Genomic DNA, 6,000 nt, shown 5'->3' on the forward strand with positions numbered 1-6,000 from the left:
AAAAAAATCACTCAGCCCTTTCAGAGCTGGAGACAAAGCAGTGTCCTCTGCTGGCTCCTGCAATTGAAGAAAATTCCTGTTTATGCAGACAGATACTTTTTTTTTCTTCCCCAGCTTTAGCTCTAACTGGACTCTGCAAACAACAGGATACTCAGCTCCAGCAGAGACAGAAGCATGCACTTGAGGCTACGCTGCTAAGTCCAAGGGCATAAGTCCAAGAGCGTCTCCTGGCCTTTCTGCCTGTAACAGGAGCTCTGAGCTGAGGACAGGAGATAACCCTGATGCTATTTCACCTCTTGCCTCCAAGTCTTCTCTTGCTGCTTTCCATGGGAGCAGAATCTGGTACAAACATCTGCTTTCCACGGCAGAGTATCACATCCATTAAGTACAAGGAGAAATGAAAGCTTTCTCCGAGTAGTGGAATGGGGGATATTTATAAATTAGCATGCATCAAAAAAGGAGGCAGCTCTTTGCGGGGGGGGGCTGCAGAGACCATTGCAATCCGTCTCCAAGTTCTCCTTTTCATCCTTCTTCATAGTGCAGTAACACTGGGTCATCCTCCAGGCATCCTTGCGTACAGTGAAAAAACTTTAATAAAAAGATTGTTTACTCAATGAGTGATACATGGGCCCAGAGTTTCCAAGGGGAGCTAAATGGTGGGTGCTCCTACCCCCTCTCCCCTCTCCTCTGCCCTCCCTGCAGGCAGGGCCGGGGTCACTCCAGCTGCCTTCTGGGGATGGCAGGGCAAAGTCTGTCAAGTGAGGACCACGGTCGGGACACCGTGGCTCTGGCAGTTTTTCGCAGCTGTGCCGGAGAACTCCTCTGTGACCTTGAGCCCATTCTCTCTCTGCTTCTGCCTTTTCCTCTCTTGGATGAGGCTTGCTGAGGAGGTTTTGTACGTTGCATTTGTAATTTGTTTTAAGAGCCGTCAGTTCAGGATGCTGTGTGAGCCCACTGCTACTGAAATCCCTTTCTACTGAGGTGAAATGGGAGTTTGACAGGCCCAGAAAGAAAAAATGGCTGTATAATCACATGTTGAACACAAAGAAAGAGTTCAGCGTTGCCGTGCTATTTATTTCTCTCTGAATTCAGCTTTTCTTCACAGAATTTAATTCTCTAGTTAATTACATCCCCAAGCAGAAACAATGTCTTTACCTATGCTTGATCACTTAATAAAACTCAAGAAAGTAAGTAATTCTGATCAGGGAAACTTCATTTAACATATCTCACCAAACCAGAACCTGCCTGTTCAGAACAAGATGAACATACACATGTACAAGATGGATAATAAAACCCAGCTCAATCTGGCATTACATGACAGAGCCAGTGAACTGCGACACTTAATCCTAGAAACAATCAAAGCAACCATTAAGTTTGCCAAGTCCTGAAAGGACTTTCCTGTCTGAAAGGGAAGAGGTGTTCAAGCTGGCACTGCTACCCCTAAAATGAACGGCCAATTAGAAGAAAATATTGGCAAATGCAGGCTACAACTCAGTTCTATGCTCAGGAAGAGGAAAAAATGGAGGTGTTACCATTGCCTTGGCTTTATTCTCTGAGCAGCTCCACTGGGTCGAGCGAGACTGCCCGTCACGTCTAAAGGCTCATCTGGGAAGGGAAGTCACAAAAGTCAGCAGGGCCACGCTTGCTTTAGGACAAAGGAACGCGCAGTCTGTGACCAGGTATCGGGGACTTCCGAGGTGGGCAGTCTAAAGGACATCCACTGGACATGGGAAACGAGGGATCCCAAGCACCGTGAGAGGAAGCCGAGAGCTAACCCAAGCTCGGGCACGCTGGGCAAGGAGGGGAGCAGGACTGCCGAGCCGGGCCGCCTCCTGCTCTCCGTCCTGGCGGTGGCGGCGGCTCGAGGAACCGTCCTGGCCTGGCCCGCGGGAGCCGCCGCGGATGCCGCCGCGCCCGGCGAGTGACTGCCGGAGCTGCCCCCCGCTCCCCTTCCAGCAGCGCCAGCGCTCAGCGCGCCCCACCGAAGCCAAGCGCCCGTAAAGCCGAGGCGGCTGGGCGGCTCCGCCCGGCACCGCCCCCGCCCCGCGGGGACACCCAGCTCTGTCCCCTCAGCCGCTCGCCCGCCCGCCTCCTCCCGCCGCCCCCCCCGCAGCCGTTACCCCACCCGCGCCGCACGCGCTGCCGCGCGCCCGCCGTTGCCGTGGCGACGGGCTAAGCCGGGGCCTGGCTGCGGCTCGGCGGGCGGAGAGAGGGCGGACGGACAGACGGACAGCAGCTCGGCGCTGCAGGGGCATGCACAACAAAGGCGGGAGGCGACGCGTCCCGGGCGAGCTCCTCAGGTAGGTGCGGACGGGCGCGGGCAGGCCGCTCTCGGCAGCCGCTCCCGCAGGATGTCTCCGCCGCGCAGCGAGGGCCGCTCTCCTCAGGGCAGCGCCGCCCGGGGCGCGGGCTCCAGCCGCAGCCCCGGCCGGGCCCGGCGCCGCACCTTGCGGGCGCGGGGCTGCAACAAAGGCAAATGGCTGCACGCCGGTGGCCTCCCTGCCTCTGCCTGGCTTCTGCCCCTCTCCCGGGGCGGCACAGGGAGCGGAACCGGGCACAGCCTTTTATGTATTTATTTGCTCTCTGAGTCTCGCTCCCCAAGTCCTTCTGCCTGCGCCGGCAGGGCCCTTCGGGTACAACCGCTAGCTGTGCGCCCAGCCCGGGGAGCGGGGACAGACACACGCGCTTCGAAAGCCCTTCCACGCCTTTCCCGGCTGACACCGGCTCGTTGCTGGGGGACCCGCATGCCCCCCGCCGCCTCCCTTTGCTGGCTCCTGACTCGCAGCGCTCAGCCGTGGCTCCGTTTGGCGGAGGGCGGGCTGGAACGCTCTGCTCCGGGATGTCGGCTGCTGCCCTCGCTGCGCGGGGCTTCGGGTGAGCCCCCCCGGCTTTTTCTCTCTGGGTCCTCGAACAGCAGCCGCAGAGGCAACTTTGCAAATTGGCAGGCTAGAGCCTTTTAGATGCTTAGGGGCACTTGTCCCAGGCAAGGTGGAATATTGTGTGCTTATACGGCATTAGCCTGGGTTTAATTGTTGTAGAGGGTGGCTGAGCAGCACCTAGCTTTTTAAATATGCGGGGTGCAGGTGAGTCGTTGCTTAATTCGTTTCCATGTCATTCATAACGTTTTCAACTCCAGGATGCATCTTCCCAAATTCATAATAGGTTTTGATTACTGAGCTATGAGCAAGGGCATCTGTTTGAATCCATAGATGTAGAAGTTTTACTGCATTATTGAAAATAGTAGCTACGACAGAATTCCCCAGAGGGAAATCTATAAAACCTGGTCCTACCATTTCTATTTACACTGCAGCAAAGCAGCACTGGGCGCATCTACACTTTTGCCTTCCCTCATTTCCTAGTCATTGTGGCACTGAAAAGCATTATAAACAACCCTGCATTGTTTGTTGGTATTATAGTAAGGCCTGAGGGCTTGGTAATGGTTTCTTTCATTCATGGCTCTCAAAATGCTTCACAGACATCAATTAAGACTGGCAGCCCTGCTGCAAGTCGAGGAGGTTTTATTGATCCGATTTTACAGATGGAGGAGCAGAACAGAGACCTAGAAAGATTTAAGTCAAATCCAGAACCTAAGCCATCATCTCACAAATCCCAAATCCTCTGTTTAGGGTGTTCCTCCCCACCTCCTCCAACAAAATTTTCCCTTAATTTCACTGGCTGCTCCAGGAGCTGTTTTGAGCACTGACAGGCCATGTATGCTTTGCGATTTTGAGATACTGCTCTTGCACTTTGCCAAAAATGATGTGCCACTAGTGCCATACTGTCAGGAAGGATGGTTTCTGATTAAAACAAGTCTCTGATTGTTGTTTGGTTTGTACTGGGGTAGAATCCAAGAACTCCGTCATGAGTAAGGCTGCATTAAGCAAGGTGGTGTACAGCTAGACAGCAAAGTACACACAGAGGTGATGGCCAAATACAGAAATCCTAGATACCTTCTGTGACTTCTTTGACAGCCTCCCTCACAAAAGAGAGAGGGTCTCTCCTCACTGAGACTCTCTTTGACGGACGTATTCCAAAAGCAAAATAAGTGGTACCTATTGTGACTGTAACCCAGAAGACTCCTGATCCTAGCCTGGGTTTGGGTCTGTTCAGTTGCTTTCGTGGCCCAGACAGGAGATGGGCTGTGGTTGCGATCTGGTTCCCGTACTTAGGCACTGCTTCTGTTGATCGCCTTTAACCTGAGAACCCCAGCTGCAGTCTCAGATTTCAGTCTGCACAAGACAGCAACGGTATCCTCAAAGCATTTACAAAGTTTTAAGCTTCTTAAGCTTCATCTGCGTAAGAAGAGCCTGCTGCAGACTAGGTGATGATGTACAGCTCTCAGTAGTCACAGAGTGAAGGGAAAGGAGCAGAATGAATGCTTTTATGGCTTTTCTGGGTTTAATATACATTAGGTGCTTGCCGAGTCTGATCTAGTCTTACAAGGTGTTCTGGAAATCCTGATTTCTTAATATTTAAGTTTGTTGGAGATCAAATTCAACTTTAAATGCACCAAAACAAACAATCCTCCCCATCCCCAAACACCTTGGTGCTGCAGTTGCAACAAGCATCATTCATTGCTAGTAGGCAAGATACGGTATCACAGTTTGTTTCCTTTCCAGTGTTTCAGAGGACAGTTCTTGTAGAGAAGAGCAAGCACATAGCTCCAGGGCCTCCATGGCTGGGCATTGGCCAATTACTGTCATATCAGATTAGCTTTATGGCACATTAGCACTCGTTTATGTTAATACAAATGCAACATGACTGTTCCATAGTATTGATGGAATTACTGTATTTACAGCCCTGTAATATGACTAACTGAAAGGGAGGTTCTGATTACAAAACCATGGACTTCCAAGGCGATTCTGTCTGTATGGGCCAGTTTTGAACCATGAAGAAATGAACTACTAGAAGACATAATCCAGTTTTTATTTAGCATTGATGCAGTTATCCTTTTGGCAAACTCTAGGGGAAAAAATCCTGTATCACAAAAGAAACAGGAAGAACTTTTTTCCCACCTTGCCATCATCCTGACTCAGTAACCTGTGCCACTGTAGCTATTTCTTGGCTGCTGAGAAGAGCTCTTACCTGCCTGCGCTCTGCAGGAATCTAGCCCTTGAGACCAGCATAGAGATTTCCTCAGCTGCCACTGCAGCACGTGAGCACATTCTGCTTGTCCACAGCAGCTTGGCAGCAGCAGTCGTGGGTGTTAGCAAAATGAGAAGGCATCACATGCAGCACCCCATAGCCAGGATTGTAAATCTGTCCACAGCTTGGTGATTTTCCTGCTCACGTCACCTGACGTTCAAAAGATGTACCTATTTGTCTCTGGGAATAAACTAGGCACCTCTGGCCAGAACGTCCACAAGTTTCGCAGTCCCTGCTTCATAATTAGCTCAGCCTCAGCTTCCAGCTGCTTTGCAGTTTGCGGCAGCCCTAACAGCTGGTTCCTGGCAGCCATTATCACCTTCCAGCACAGGAACAGCTTTAGCTCTGAGTCTTAGGAGGATGGACAGGGCTGGCAGGATCAGTGATATCAAGAAAAATAATGAAGGATCAAAAACCAGGTGCATGGGCATGGGGAGGGAAGGTAGGCTGAGAACGTATGTGACGGGAAAATGAAGCAACAGATGGGAGGCACTGCAAATCTGTAGACTTTGTGGGAGTCGCGTACGAGGTAGGATGCAGAAGGAAGCAGGGAGCTCCACAGCTTGTAGGAACCGGGTGAGGGTTCTCCTCTGCTGCGCCGGACAGACTGTGTTACTGCTGCCAGCCTGCCAGCCCGCTGCCCGGGCTTGAGAGCTGTTCAGCCAGCCCTGAGCCACTGCAGAGTGCCATGCAGCATTTGTTATTTTCAGAACACCCCGCTGGAGGTTACAGCAACAAAGGGTGAGTGGCTCCCGGAACTGCATGGGAGTGCTGGGGTCAGTAGCCTTGTCCACAGTGCCATCCCTGCTTCAGGGAGGGCCCTGGGAAAACCTGCGTCACCACAGCAGACACCAG

The sequence above is a fragment of the Phaethon aethereus genome (assembly GCF_964289735.1).
Source record: "Phaethon aethereus genome assembly, chromosome: 6".
NCBI lineage: Eukaryota > Metazoa > Chordata > Aves > Phaethontiformes > Phaethontidae > Phaethon > Phaethon aethereus.